This window comes from Microtus ochrogaster, chromosome X (assembly GCF_000317375.1).
Source record: "Microtus ochrogaster isolate Prairie Vole_2 chromosome X, MicOch1.0, whole genome shotgun sequence".
NCBI classification, from domain to species: Eukaryota; Metazoa; Chordata; class Mammalia; order Rodentia; family Cricetidae; genus Microtus; species Microtus ochrogaster.
This window is the reverse complement of record NC_022026.1, coordinates 47,933,783-47,949,754: the sequence shown is the minus strand read 5'-3', so window position 1 is coordinate 47,949,754 and position 15,972 is coordinate 47,933,783. Positions and strand designations below refer to the sequence as shown.

Sequence of the window (15,972 nt, the reverse complement as noted above, 5' to 3'; positions counted from 1 at the left end):
TCGTACACACACACACACACACACACACACACACACACACACACACACACACACAAATCTCGCCTCCAGGTCCCCAGCCTTCTGTCACCCCGCACCGCCCACAACCACGCCCTCCCCGTGGGCGAGATCACCTGTCCCTCCTCTGCCGCCGCCTCCTTCGGTACCCTTTCGCCCCCCTCCTGCTCCCCTTCCTCCGCCACCTCCCCCAAGCCCTCCCCTTCCCCGCCTCCTCCCACCCCTTGGTGTATATAGTAAAGGCCAGGCGCTGCACGCAGACACCCACTCGCCCGGACACAGGCACACACGCACACGCACAACCGGCAGAGTCAGAAGCGGCAGCAGCGACAGCGGCTTGGTGACAGCAGCGGAGTAGGCTCCCACCGCTGTGCACCCCCTTCAGGCGACCAGCGGCGAGGCCAGACCAAGAGAGTTCCCTCACCGGAGACCACCCCGTGGCTTCCTGGAGGCGGCGGCCCCGATCGCGAGGTAGCAGCCGCTGTGTTCGGTGCGGGCCGGGGTCACCCCCGCCCTCCCTAGGCGGACCTGCCACCGGGACGCAGGGGCACGCCAGGCTGGGAGCGCCTGGCAGGGCCCGGCGCCCGGGGAGGGGCCTGCCTGCTCCCGGGGGCAGGACGGCGCCCAGAGGCCGGGGCCAGTGGGGAGGGCCGGGCGGGGGCGGGGACGCCGGCCGAGGCCACCACTTGTGCGGCGCGCCCAGGCCCGGCTCCCGCTAGCCGGCGCCACGCACTGGCCGGCCCGGCCGGGGACAGTCGGGAAGGCGGCGCCGGTGGTGGGGCGGGGGCCACCCGAAGTCGGTTTCGGGCCGCCACCAGCTCTGGCACTGGGCACAGAGGGCTGCGCGCGGCGCACTCCGTGCCCGGGCACCGCACCGGGTTTGTCTCGGTATCTGCCATTCTGCCCTAGCCAGGAAATCCCGGCGCCTTCCAGGCCCTTCGAAAGATGGATTCTGTTGACGTATCTGGCGGCCCTGGCGAGCCGGGTGGAAAGTTGGGTTTTGCCAGATCGTGTTGGGATCCTCTTTGTGCCGCTCAGCGAGTCCCGCATCCCGCTGGAGCAGGGTGAGTGCGCGTCGGCACCCCGGTGCCCCCCAATGCCCAGACCCGGGGTGGCCGCACCAGCTCCGGCTTTCTGCCATGTTAGGCACCAAGAAGCATCCTCGCTGCTTTTTTTTTTTTTTAATGCGTTCATTTCAGTGACGCCTTTTGCTGCGGAGGGAGTTATTGCCTCTCTGCGTGTTAGCTTTTTTTTTTTTTCCGGGACTGGGGTTGTGCTCTGTGTGTTTGCTTGTTTGCTGTTTAAAGCCCGACTATTGTTCAGGATAAGCTCCGCCTGGGTGGGGAAATGGCATCCCACCACAGTTGTTGGCGAGGGGTCGAAATGTTGCCAAACAGCTGCTGCTTTGTGTTTCCCTATCCGAAGTCCGTGGAGTAGGTTTGGGGCACTACGGACGGGTGGAGAGACAGATAGGGCATGAAGAAAGACGGTGGCTTTGGAAAGAGCGAATTGTCACCCACCCCGTGGCACTCAGTCAGCCTCCCCTCTGACTGCCAAACTTTTATGAATATTCCTCTTGTGGAAGAGAGAAGTCTAATGAATTTAGCTTATTTTTTTAAAGGAGGCAACCCAGCTTTAACAATGGTTTGGGAACTTAATCAATGAAAAAGGGAAGGGAGGAGGAGAGGCGCTGCCACCATATCAGGGATGTGGCTGCTTCTTGCAGAGTCAGGTAGTGGAGAAGTGGGTGGGCTGGGCAGGGCGCAGCGTTTGGGGGCCGCGTACCTACAACTATTAGTAGCTCTTACCTGTATCCGCTGATACCACCCACCCTTGTGCCCTCAACCTTCTGGGCTGCCCCCGGTCCTGGCAATGGGCTTGAGAGGCGGCTTGCGGCAGCGAGAGAGCCAGCCTCCCTCATCTGGCGTTTTTAAGGATATGTAAATATTTTGCTGAGGATAAGTGACATCAACAGAATGATATTCCGCAGAGCCCGGGTGTGCAGCGATGATAAATAGATACAGCCAAACAAAGTTTTGATAACCGCGTATTCTCATGGCTCGCTCTGTTTCGTTTGGTCTTTGTTTTTGTTGGTTTAGCATTATCTCGCATCCTCTGGTGTGATCCCTTTATTTAGCCAATATTGGGAGGTTCTCTTTCGAACACAGAGAAAAGCGGTCAGCAGGGAGAGAACAGTTCTTATCCTTTTCTGCATCAGGCAAGATTTTCTTTGCTTTCCCAGGGTCTCTTTCCCACCGTTTTCTAGCTATCTTTTCTTGTCTCCTTTTTAACCATCGCAATTGTGTGCTGGTAGACCAAGAGACTTCAGCTAACTTTGAAAACGTTGTGGCAGAGTCTTTGTTTCAGTAGTATACCAGGGGGACAGCAGAGAGGCTAGTAGGCAGGGAGCCCCTCCCCAGGGTGGTGCTATGCTTTTTCTTCATATTTTCTCCCAGAAAGACAACGGGAGAGATGTGTCACTTGCATAAGCAAGGATGGACCCTAAGGCACAGAATCACAAGCCATAAGCCTGGTAGCATCAAAGTTCCTCTGGCCCTTAGGAGCTTAGGGAAGCTACTCCCCAATTCCAGACAGCCCCACCCAACCCTACACACACAGATACACTGTTTCCTGCCAATGGCTATTTCCTTCTAAGCCTGACAGATGCCCACTGAGTGCATGACCAACCTGGCCCTGGCACTTTGAGCCATCAGATCGAAACTTGTGGGGCAGGGAGGCAAGGCTGTTTTGTTACCAACTCAGGCCTACCCAAGAGGGTTCCTTTATTATTCAAAGAATCCAGGACCACCTGCAGGGAGGTTTGGGCCAGGAAAGCTGCTCATCCCTGGAACAAGTGAGAATGCTGTTTCCCAAGTGGTGTCAGTCACTTGCTTGAGAGCAGGTTGAGGGGCACTTAGGCAGGAAGTATAAAGCCAACTGCAGAATCTTTTATCCAGAAAACAGAGGCAAAGCAGAGCAGAAAATAAAACAACAAAAATCAAAAACCAACCAACCAACCAACCAACCAACAAAAGTCCATAGGTTTGGAAGTGTGTGAGCAGGTGTGGCCTGGAGAGCTTCAATGCCAGAAGCCAGAGGATTCTAGCTCCAATGGCCCAAGGACTAGGGAGAGTACTGGTCTCCTAAATCCCTTGAGCCAGAATGGAGCTATCCTGTATGTGCAGACAGCCGCACACATGACGTGCTCCGAAGCCACAGGAAGAAAATAGCAAGTATCTGTTCTCTGACTCCTCCCCATCCCTAGATTAGTGGGGAGGAGGGAAGAGGTGGGAAATAAATTGGAAAGGAAGCTAACATTTGTTCTTGCCCTGTCTGCCAGGGACCGAATATGTGGCAAACCTTCTCCGTGACCCTGTGACCCCAGTGAGGCATTATTTAACAAATAATTCTCAGAGAAATTGTCAGTCCTGATCTGATTCCAGACTTTGGTGATTATGATTTAAAACACAATATGTCTCTCTGCCCCTGCCCAGAGCCCTTTATTTATTTCTCCCAAAGGCCAGAGTCCTCAACTCATTCCTCCTTCATAAAATATGGTACCTAATTAGTGTGTGTGTGTGTGTGTGTGTGTGTGTGTGTGTGTGTGTGTGTGGTGTGTGTGTGTGTGTGTGTGTGTGTAGGGGTGGGAGAGAACTTACCAGTGGACCTGTGCTGCACACGTATGTGCCATGTAAATCCAAACTGGTTCCTGACTCTTTCAGATGGTGCCCTTTTATTTAAGAATCCCCCAAACCTACTGTTACTAGATAAATGAAAGTTGAGTGACCCAATGATGAAGTCGATGGACTGAACAGTGGCGGAGAGGGAGCCATAAATCATTGTCAATGGAGACGGAGCAGGAGAAATCCAGAGGTCTGTAGGTTGGACGCGGACACATAGCTTTTAGTGTCATGCCCCAGTTGGAGCCCCATTCTCATGAGCCTAGATTTAATCCTTAGGACATCCATGTGAGGACGAGGCTAGAACTATTCATTGCATTATACAGATAAGGGAACTGAGATGACCAAGGCCCGTGGTAGAACCAAATGGTAGGTGAGGAAGTTTTGATTCTTTAATCTCTGAAATTCTAAATAAATATGAGGAGGGATTTCCTATGCAAGTCTCTGAACCTCCTTCCAATCATAGGGCCTTTAGACCCTAGCAATTCCAGAGCCACCAAAGAGCCACCGTTGAATCCATAAACGAGGGGCTAGCCACCCCTCCAATGGGAATATGAGGAGAAACTCAGAGAATGAGGCTTTCTATGAGGGCAAAGATGGCTAATTGCACTTTCCCCATGCATAAAAGCCTATGTGGGCTTCTGAATTAAGCTTGATTTGGGGGGTCAGGATGACATCCTTGCTGTAGAGTTGGAAGCTCTTTGTGTTTGGAGAATGCCTCTGATTGCCACTTCTCCCTCCCACCTGATCATCTGCCTGGGTGCCCATCATCTCATTCTCCCTACACGCATGGCCTCTCCTTTGTGGCTCGCAATTTTGGATGAGCCTCTTGAGTCTATGACTCCTCTGTCCTCTGATGGCAGCTGGGCGAAGGACATTTTGGCAGCCACATTAGTACTTTGGGGTTTCACACATGACCCCCCTTCTTTTCCTTGCCAAGAACGCATGCACACACACACACACACACACACACACACACACACACACACACACACACAAATGCACAGACACAGGCACATGTAATTTGATCATGTTCCTGTATCTGATTCACCAAATTAGATTGTTAACCCACAATTGTTATTGGACGACGTGCTTGGTTTTGGTGGTTTTCTTTTGCAGCCCCTGCCTTGAACAAACCAGAATAGCTAAGGTAAAGGTAGTTTAACCAGCAGCTGCCTAAAGTAATGGTGGTGGTACTTACTGGTTTCCTCATGGCTGTGGGACAGCCTCTGCATGTGGGCATGGTCTGGGTTAGTCAGTTTGGGCTTTTGGAACCCAACTGGCTAAACTACTTGCCTTTGAGCAATGTAAATTTATCAGTTCCAGAGACTGGGAAATCCAGAATCAATTTGCTATCTCACTCACTGTCTGGTGAAGGCCTTTTAAAATTCATAGAAGTGACTTTTCATTGTGCTCTCCCGTGACAGAAGGCACAAGTGAATTTTCTGAATGTTGTCTGCCTTCCTCTCCTCCCTGGTACTAGGGACTTAAGTCGGGGCCTTGTGCATCTTAGGAAGGTGCTCTACCACAGATTTCCCTCTCCTGCCCTCTGGGCTCTCTTTTATAAAGGCAATAATTCCTTTGATGAGGGTTCTGCTCTCATGACCTAATCATTTCTTGGAGGCCCCCACTCCTTAATCCCATCACCTTGGGGATTAAGATTTTAACATACGAATTTCTAATGGAGGAACACACGCAAACCTTCAGAACATGCATCTTTTCTGTGCATTTCTTAAATGCCTATTTTAATCTTCCTGGGCTCCCAGAACACCCTAGTCTTCATAGTTTCAATTTCTATTGTTATCATCAGCTTTGTCAATTCCATATTTATGAGAATTTTGGAGCACACCCTTTTTATGTCTGTCACTCCCCTTTCCATGGCCTTTTAGCTTGCAGCTCAGCACTAATAGGAATTCTTCATGGTCATGAGAACATTCTATATACGTACTATAAAATACAAAAGGCATTGGCACACATGGCTATGGAGTGCTTGAAAGGCAGCTTGTCCAAAATAAGGTCTGTTGTAAATGTAATATATGTATTGGAATTCTAAGAGCACAAAAAAGAAGGCAAAAGAGCTCATTCATCATTTGAAATTATATTGTGATATTTTGGATCCGTTGGTTAAATTATATAAAATTAGAAATAATATTGTTTGTTTATTTTCGTTTTTTAATGTGACTACTAGTGTATTGTAGATTGCTATTCTATTTCCATCAAACACAGGCTTCCCAGCCACACTACCCACCGATTCTGTAATGTCATAGCACCTGCAGATGTGCTGGGGTGGGGCACTAAATCCCTCTGTCTCCATGACAGATGGGAGGCCTTGTGCTGACTCAGTAGGCACAGCGGCTGACATTAGACGAGCGTGCTTTTCAGTAACTAAGGTGCCATTGGGGGAGTTCCCCACCAGGCATGCCTGTGATCCTGCTCTGAGAAGTGTGGGCTGCAAGAGCCTAAAGCAGAAATCAAGGCAGAGTTGGAGACTAAAGGTTAAGCTAACTTGAACAAGATGGCCTCTTCCCTTTCTTTTGGCCTCACTTCTTCCGAACGCCCAGGCTATGCTCTTATCCCTTTGAAGGAGTTATCTCCTGCCTACACTACTGATTTTCTCACACCTGCCTAGTGACAACGGAAAGCACTGTCCTTCTCAGGGATTTGTGCTTGGAGAACAATGTGCCCAGTGGATACCCTCATGCTGAAAATGGGTTAGTCGGGAGCTGTGGCCATTCTTAAAGAAGAAAGGAAGGTCCACACTCTGTCATCTTTTGACAGCTTCATGCAAGCAACAACAAAGACACACAGTTTCTCTAAGAAACACGGGATTGTTTCAAAGAAACCCAATATCGCATACCCCAATAGTACCACCGATAGGGCTACCTGAGGAAAGGAACCCCCAGGGATGGGAGAAAGATTTCAGCTGGCACCACGAGATCACCTCAGCCATAGCCATCCATTCCTGGGCCCTTCCCTGGGTGCTAGGCAAGGCATGAATAGATGCGAGAGAGATGGAATAATGAACTTGGGACCGTGGTGATTTATAGGTCAGGCGCCTGTGGCTCTGGCTCCTGAGGGCGCTGCCCCCACAGGGAACCCTTGGCTGACCTCCTCAGGCTCCTCGGAAGGAGCTGGTTTTGTTTCCCATGGCAGAAACAGACTGTTTACTGGAGCACAGGAAGAATCCGACATTCTGGCGAAAAATAATTCATTAACAGCCAGGGTATTACCATTTCCCTGGAAAAGCTCCTCCAGCTGCACCAGAGCAACTGTTCTTTTTCAGCAACAGAGCGAGCCTTGCTGGCAGCCACGACTGGCTCTGTTGGGGTGTTTTTGTTGTTGATATTATTTTTGCCTTTGTATGGACGGCTACTTTTGCCTTATAACTCAGAGAAAGAAGCAGAGAGGTCTGGAACAGTCCAAAAGATGTGTTTCAGCCCGCCTGTCTTCAGCGATTCAACCCCGCAAATCTAAGCTGACTTGAATAGCATAGGCTTTTTTTCCCCCTAATCATTCCCCACCCCGCCACCACCCCTATCCCCAAGCTGGGGGCACTGGAGATCCACACAGAATGTTGGAGAACTGAAGGAATCCCAGGGAATCCCAGCACCTGCTCTTACAATCCTTTGAAAGCAAATTGGCTTGAGGGGTCCCCTCCAGCTTCCCACCACCTCACCCCAGGCAGAACTTCCTATCTTGATTCTGTGGAATTCTGTTGTTACTATTAATTGGTACAGCGGGGCCAACGTATGTTATTCATCATCCCAGTTCTGAGGACACTGGGGCAGCCAGACAAGCGTCACCAAGAGAATGAGCTGCTTGCTTTGGTCCCTAAAGAATGACTGAATCTATATGCATAAAATGAAATGATTCCAGAAGCTTATAATGATTTGGAAAAAAAAGTAGCTTTTTAATTATTTATATTTATTTATGTTTAAACAATATTTTCTCATTTTACATACCTATCCCAGTTCCCACTCCCTCTTCTCCACCCTCCACTTCCACATCCCACCCACACCCCAGAGAGGGTAAGGCTTCCCATGGGGAGTCAACACAGTCTAACACATGACTTTGAGGCAGGACTGAGGCCTTGCCCCCTATATCTAGGCTGAGCAAGGTAGCCCTCCAAAAAGAATGGGATCCAAAAACCCAGTTCAAGCACTACGGATTAATCCTGGTCCCACTGCCAGTGGCACAACAGACTTAAAAAAGTGTTTTATCTATTTGTGTGTGTGTGTGTGTGTGTGTGTGTGTGCGCGCGCGCGCGCGCGCGCGTGTGTGTGTGTATGTTGGTGCCTCATGCTCAGAAGGGTGTTCCCAGTTAGCAAAAAAGGAAAGAACGTCTTTTCCTTGTTTTAGCTGTTTTAAAAGAAGCAAGCCTAATTGCTGTTTGAGTGAGACACAATATATTGATTTTGGTTTTGTATTGAACATAACTAGACAATTATTTTATTTTATGAGATATTAATTTTCATCCATCTAGACTGTTGAAATATGCACTTTAAATGCTCCATTGTCATGGCATTTCTTTACTGTTTCAATATACTGGCTGAGAATGTTTGTCACGTATGTAGAAAAACAGTACATATGCCCATATGTCCTTAGTCAACGGATATATAAACTAACCTTAGATGTTTCAAGACAGTATTTTTTTCCCTTTTGTTGACTGCCAGGATTATGTGTGTTAAAAGCTAAGTATCGTTGGCTTTATCTGGAGCGGTTTCTCCATATTGGCCCTACTGACATTTGGGGGCAGGCCAGTCTTTGTTGTGAGAGAACTGTTCTGTGTACTGCAGGATGTACCAGAGACCAGTAGCATCACCCCTTCCTCTGTCCTGAACCCTGCCAAATGACCCATTTGTGACAAAATCACCACAGTTAAGAACGCTGGTCTAGAGCAAAATTTAATAAGTAATTTGTGGGTTTCAGAAAATTCAATTTGAAATAATCAAAGATAAAATGTCCCTCCTTTGAATCAATTCACGGGGGCTGATTAATTAGCAGTTGGAAGTGGGTCATGGTCCTGATTTAATTGTGAATGGATCTATATGATTTCTATGTACTAAGGTAGGTTTAAAAATAAACTTTTAAAGGCAAGCAATTCAAGTCGTAGGTGATTGAAGGACATATTGTGGGAACTCACAGCTTTTCTGCCTAATTATTTTTCACAGACACCCGATTCCAGGTGTGACATCAAAGCCACCAGACACCTTCAACTGCCACTCCCTCTGCTCTTATTTTTCCTGTAGCAGCTTAATTCGGGGCCTTAGTGGGCTTAGGAGCACTCGGTTCCACCAGACACATTTCAGACTGTGACATCCTTTTTGCCCACTGCTACAATCTGTGTTTTCTGGTACTCTTGAGAACAAAAGCCAGTGGGAGAAAGGTGATGCATTTTCCACAATTACTGGACCTTCAAATTGAAGAGGGCCTCTAACATTCGCATGCTTATTACTGTGCAGGAACACCTCTGTTTGGCAAATTCCTCTAGGAAAAGATGCCAGCAGAGGTCCTTTGGGTAGCAGGAAAACATGACAAATTATCCCTCAAGACAAGCCCCAGGCCACATTGTTTTTTTTTTTTCTCGTGGTCTCTTGAAATACTAGAAATTTCTGCATGCTGCACAAAGGTATCATGGGGAGAATCCGCGTCCTGCCTATTATGTAGAAAGCAAAAGACAGAATGTGGATCCTTCTGTAGACAAGGAAAATGTTCCCAGCCCATCCTGGCCATACCAGTCTCTCAGAGTGAAAAGACTGTACAGGTGTACTAGTAGAGGGACAGCTGGTCAGAAAGGAACTCAGTGGAGGGTGGTGTAGTTTGTAGCCACTCCGGTCTGACTGATCTTTTTCGCAAAGTATCTGTGGTATTCAGAGTGTCACACCTTCTCCCTGGCTTAGCCAGCGTGGAGGATGGAACGGTGCGCATCTATTGACTTGCCAAGGCTGCAGTCCACCTTCCTTGGTGAGTTCGAGCCTCGATTAAAGAATGTCCTGAAAAAAATAAAAAATAAAAAAAGAGTGTCCTGAGTTCTCCCTATTGTTGGAAAGGGAAAAGCAATAAACTGGCTGTGATCCACAATGTGCTGGACCCAGGCAGATAAATAATTGATTTGCAGCAGGAGACACTTGGTCGTTCTGAGCTGCCAGCACTTGCAGATCAGGATTTGGGTGATGGTTGAAGCACTGGGAGAGGAAACAAGATCGTAAATCTGGGCTTTGGAGGCTAGTGGCGTGGTGCAGAGGCCACTGGGGCCACTGGTGTGGTGTGTACAGACAGGTCTGCGTGGTATGTTGATCCTCAAAATAATGGCAATGGGAATGGCTGTGAAAAACATTTAGACCCTTGTCATAAAAATGCAAACAGTCTTCCTGCTATAGGAAAAGGCTAAATAAACTCTATTGCAGCTGTATTAAGTAGAAACAGATTTGAAAATAGTGTGGGTTTTTTTCCCCTTTTTCTGAGACATTTATAGCAGGTTGGGCAAAAGCTGCCACTATCTTTTGTGACTCCGGAAGAGTGTTTTCCAGATGGTCCTTGATGTTTTTCTCTTTACTAAGCGTAGCTGAACATACCTCACTTGGGAAAGTTCATAGGAACCTGTATTATTATTTTTTTTCAGATCACAGAAGCCACTGATTGGCTAACAAATCAATGGATGGGAATGGGCTGAACCTGCACTGATGGATGGATTTCCTTTTGTGTTTTATAAATGAGACAAGCATCAAGGAAAACTTAAAGAGTAGGTGCTCTTTTAACTATTTAAAGCAGGGCATGGAAGACCATACAGGGCTCGATTTCCTATGAATTTGCATTTATTTTTTTCTAATGCAATGCTCTCCTCTTTGCTAAAACTCAGCAACGTTACTCATCTAAGGAGCGCATGGGTACGTTTCAGATTGAGCAATTAGCTCTGGCTACAGTTTCTCTTTGTGAAAAACCAACCCCACTAACCTTTCACACTGAATATGAAACTATTGAATGTGAAAATACCAGTGTGAGATCATTTGTCTTAAGATCTTTTGTGGCTTATAACTTGAATTGTTTTTCTTTTTTCTTTTGAAGAAGAGAAAGAGGATTCTGTTCTGTCCTTTGAGATAGGACACACCCACTCAAGGACCTCCGGCTCTTAGTAGCTAAGTAGATGGACCTGAGGTCAGCAGAGCTGTCCATTTTTCTTAGTGTTAAAATCTCTTTATGATGGATCAAGATAGCCACTGGAATTTGGGATTTAGCATCTTTATTTAACAAAATCAAAAGTTGTTTAATTCTTTTGTCATCTATTTTGGGGTGTATTATTATACTTGCATGTGTATGTGGAGACCAGAAAACAACCTCGGCTGTTGTTCCTTAGGCCCCATCTACCTTGGCTTTTGAGACATAGTCTCTCATTGACTTGAGCAAAGCAAGCAAGCAGGCGAGCTGGACAGTGAGCCTTAGGAATCCCCCAGTCTTCACCTCTCCGGCACTGGGATCACAAGCACATTCCACCATGCTCTGCTCTTTTAGTGTGTGGTGTCTTTGGCTCACCCTGAGGTCCCTGTGCACAGGAGCTTTACAGACTGAGCTATCTCTTCGGTCTGTATACTGCATTTTAAAATTGATGTATTTTCTTTTTAGTTTTTCTGTATGCGTGTATGTGCACATGAGTAGACATGCCCATAGAAGCCAGAGGCATCAGATCCCCCTGGATCTGATGTTACAGCCAGTGTGAGCTGACCACTGTGGGTGAGGGGAACCGAATTCTGGTTCTCTGCAAGAGCAGTTCACTCTTTTAAATCCCTGGACCATCTCTTTAGCCCCCATCCTCCTTATAACAACATATTTCTTATCTACAGTATTAATAAGTCTGGGATTCTCCCCAGGAGATAGTATATCAATAAGGGTAGCCTTTGTTAAGCTTCCTGTCCTGGGAAGGAAAAACAAAACAAAACAAAACAAAACAAAACAAAACAAAACAAAACATGAGCAAGGGTCCCGGGGCTGCTACTGTAAGTCTATTACTCAAGTCTCCTGTCCTCTGACCCCTAGAAAGCTGCTTCTTCCTAAATCCCATGTAAAAGATGGAGTTATTTCTTCAGATGACTATGAGGGCAAAGTTGGCCCATCACACTCTGACATCTGAGCAGGCAACACTCACCCTTATCTTTGGCTTCTAAATGCCAGTATCACTGCCAGTTCCCATGGGCTTAAATATCCTTCACCTTCCCTTTAGCTCTGCCCACCACCCTATGAATACAAACTTCAAAAGCATGCCTCCTGGCCCGGCCTAGCCTCTGCTGTGCTCTGACTGATTTGTGCTTGCTCCCTTAACTGCTGTTCCATGGGCCTATGCCAGCTTCCTTTTGCTAAAGGGATCCTCAGGTAGCGTCTTTTCAGCTGAAGAACATGTTCCTGGTGAGTTAAAATAAAATCTCATTCTTGAAGCTCTCTCTTCGTTTTCCTAACCCCTTCTCCTTGTAGATTTCCTGACCAACCTGCAATCAGGTGCCCTGTTAGGCTGTCTCTGGGTTTGGACAGCTGTTCTGGGATGGGTTGTATTTAGCTTATATGCAAGTCAGGGTGGTAAGAATTGACAAGAAGGTCTCAAGATTTCTGGGGCATAGTTCTAGGTGGGAAAAATCCCTGAAATCTAATGTCAGTACGTTGGCTGTTCCAGGCATTGTGGGGTTTAGTGACAAAGAGAGACAGAAAGGTTGACAGACACAGAGAGTGGTGGGGAGGGGGAGAGCAGAAGAGGGAGAAAGAGGTGGGGGAAGGAAATGGAGGGAGAAGAGGAGGGAACAATGAGAGAAGAAAGGAAGAAGAAAAGCCCCTCGCCCCCTCACCAAATGAGGTTTTCTGGCTTCAAGAATGACTCACTGATAATCTGTCATTCCTCTGAGTCAGGATGCTACCTCTTGGGCCTACTAGCAAGAAGTAGATATTGCTTCAACATGGCACTATCTCTATGTCCTGTCAATGACAGCTGCTTATATAAGCTCAGAAATCTGTGATAGGAGCAGTGACTCTACCCTTAACAGGGTAGACGGCCCATCAGAAGATCATAAGAGCAGCAGTATTCCCTGTCATCTGCCAAATCCCTGCTACAGGTTGGACATTGGTACTAAGTAATGTCGTGTCCGTTCTATTAGGTGGCTATTTGAAGCCCCATGTCACAGAGAAGCACTCGGGTTTCAGAGCGTGCTTCTTACAGTACAAGATCTTACAGCTCATAGACGTTGGAGCTTACATCTTAGACATATGCTCAATAGAACTTCAGTGATGGAAAGATGCTGCACTGTTCATTCTAGTAGCTGTTACCCATGGGTGCTAGGAAGGTGGCTACTGTGACCTAGGCCGCAGGTGTTAATTCTCCTCACCTCATGGGGCTAGGAGCAACAGTACTGGATAGAGCAATCCTGGAAGGTACTGATCCCAAGGCTCTACTCTACCTCCCTGCTCTATGTATTATGTTAAGTCTTCCTCTATCCTGATCCAGAATAGTTCATCATTTCCTAGGAGCCCAGTGTGCTCTGGTGTGCATTTGAATCATTCCCCACCCCCACCCCATGCTGTAGATGGCAGTAGTCCCTGGCTTAGAGCAGCTGAGAGAGGCTTCCTTCCTGCGGATGTGCTAGAGAGCTGACCCCTCTTCTAGCCCCACCTTTGTTTGGGTAGCATCTAAATTTGGTGACTACCTTTAACAACTGTTCTAGAAAGTATTGGCTTTACTGTGGGCACCTTGCAGGGAGGGAGTGTTGAGGAAAGGCAGGCACAGGATACAGGAAGAGACAAGGTCTCTAGGAATGGTCTGAGCACCCTGGCAAGTCAGGGCACACCCTGCCAGAATGACCCATTTGCTGTCCCATCTGCTGCTGTCTGTGATCAAATGGGGACAGAATACTTAGCTAGGAAAGAAGATGAATGAAGTCAGTAAGACAGATAAGGAAACTGGGTTTTCTCCCTTCCTCCTTCGTCCTTCCCCTAAAGGCAGTCTGTGCATTATGGGGGGGGGGGGGGGCGCGGAAGCTCCAAGCCCGGGGCTAAAAAGCCGGATGTGGCCTTGTTGACTCTTGATCAACAATATTTTGAGGAGTACTGGTTTGAACAATATTGAGGCTTCTCTTGTTTAAAATGGCAGGTGGAGAGCAACAGTCACATTTTCTTCTAAAAGGAAGAAGGGCTAAGGGGGCTTTTCTTGGGAGTATGGAAGCAACGTGGAATTAGCTTCTTTTTTCTAAGTATGCGCAACTCTATTCTATTTTTTTTCCAAGAGAATCTATGCTTGCTTGCTTTCCTCTCTATGTCTTGCCCTCTGTTTTCTTCTTTCTTTTTTGATTTTGGTTTTTGTGTTTTGAGAGCAGAAATCATGTGTCATTCCTGTGGCTTGGTCTCGTACCAACATTCATTCTCTTGAGTCAGGCAGCACTTCCTAAAGCCCATTTGAATCATAATCTCTGACAATCCAGCTTTTCCTGGCTATGGGCCAGCGTGCCCATAGCCTCTAGATGCAGATAGCAAATCCTTGAGGCCTCCTTTCCCTTGTCATGGGGTGTCTGTTCCTATTAATTGATGGTAAAATGTGAAATTCACTTGCTTTTGAGGACTTTCACCTTCCTACTATCTAATTCTGTGCTACCTGCTCAGAAATGAGATCAGCTAGTGCAAACACACCTATAAATCCCAGAGCCTGGCCCTCTCTAACTAACTTTTGCCACCTTCACTCACGAAAGCTGAGCCCACCTTCCTTTAGTGAACTCCGTCAGCTTTCAACTCTCATTGGATTTGGAGTGTGAAGCACTTCACCTTCCATCCATCTGAGACGTTTCTGTGCTTACTCCTAATGCACTGTGTGCCTCTTTCTTTCTACAGAAGACCATGCTCACTGCTCTACCCTCTCATCCACCCCTTTCCAGTTTCAGAAACCGGGGGTGAAGGACTCCACATCCTCTAAATCCCAGGTGGATTGAAAGCCCCTGACCAGAGTTGCTTGTTAGAAACATATATTTTCCCTTTGTAGATAAGACAACCGAGGTGGCCAAAGGGTAAGTCCCGAGCCATGAAGAGGTGGCCAGGCCCAGATCATAATGGCTCTTGTTAGTGTTGATCAAATACTTGAACTTCATTCTGAGCAGTTTTAAGGGGGCTATTGGCACTGTGTAACTTATGCCTTTGATCTTTCTTGTGGTGGGGAATGAACCAGGGTAAAAGCTAGGGAAAGTGTGTGTGTGTGTGTGTGTGTGTGTGTGTGTGTGTGTGTGTGTGTGTGTGTGTATAACAAATGGGCCCTATTTCTGTGATCCTAGAAGGGAGACAAGAAATAATGGAAACAAAATAATGACCCGGGGTGGTGGGGTGAGGGTTAAATTCAAAACAAAATTTAATAGGCTCACTCTGGGACTTGGGAATGGCTGGGAGCTAGAGTAAACCCCCAACATCCTGGTTTCTATCTGGTAGGTCCTTTGGTGGGCTAAGGATCTCATAAGGGCAATATTGGGTACCCGTGTAACACCTCTTTTCCTTTGTAGTCAGGAGTAATGGAAGCCTAGTCTTAGGTTATTGGTCATAAAATCTTGCTGTGATTCATGTTACTCTTTGAGCTTCTAATTCTGAATAAAATATGATAAAAACAAATTAATGGGTCAGAAGGGTCTTTTGAAACTACTCTCTCTCAGTCATAACCAAATTAGACAGACACAGACATAGCCAAGAATACCTTTCACTGGCAGCCTTTACAAATACATACATTATTTTCAGTAGGTCAGCCTTTTTAAAAACTCAGGCATGTAAATGATCTTGCTGGTTCAGGCTTTGACCAAGCCCAGCTAGTAAGAGGGAGTTGGCTGGTGGCCTACCGCTAACGTGACTGGCCATCTGTCCTATTTTCTTTCCCTGATTGAGAAAGGTTCCTAGGATATGAGATTTTCAGTTTCAAAATCCAGACAGTCCCAGCAAACCAGGACGAGTGGCTCATCCCCCACCCCTTTCCAAGGGAAGCATTGCAACATGGACAGCTGAACTGGGTGGGGCCCAAAGAATGGAGACAGTTCAGCCTGGGGATTTGGCATGGGGATGCCACCACAAAGCACAAAGGGAGTCTGGGAATAGGAAAGGCAGGAACGTATCCCAAGCCCTTTCACATATCTTCTTGCTTCCAGATAAAATGCTTCTCCTGGAATAGGAGCCTGAAAACTCCATTCTGCTGCCCCAGACACTAGAGTCCTTGTTATCCTGTCCTTCTGAGGCCTTGTTTATACATTTCAGGTGAATGTTAGGTTGAGTGAACAAATCTTTT

At 47.2% G+C, this 15,972-nt stretch overlaps 1 protein-coding gene across 3 annotated transcripts in view; it reads left to right on the top strand.

Moving 5' to 3' along the window:
- The first annotated feature begins 218 nt into the window (after positions 1-218).
- Positions 219-15,972, top strand: part of Rai2 (retinoic acid induced 2) — a 65,914-nt gene continuing 50,160 nt past the window's right edge. Inside the window, exon 1 of one of the 3 annotated variants that reach the window (XM_005358782.2) lies at positions 219-486. The gene's annotated coding sequence lies outside the window, so the exon portion shown is untranslated. Of the gene's footprint in view, positions 487-743; positions 1,080-10,402; positions 10,438-15,972 lie in introns of those variants that run through there. The other 2 variants (XM_005358783.2, XM_026784693.1) reach the window with 2 other exon arrangements.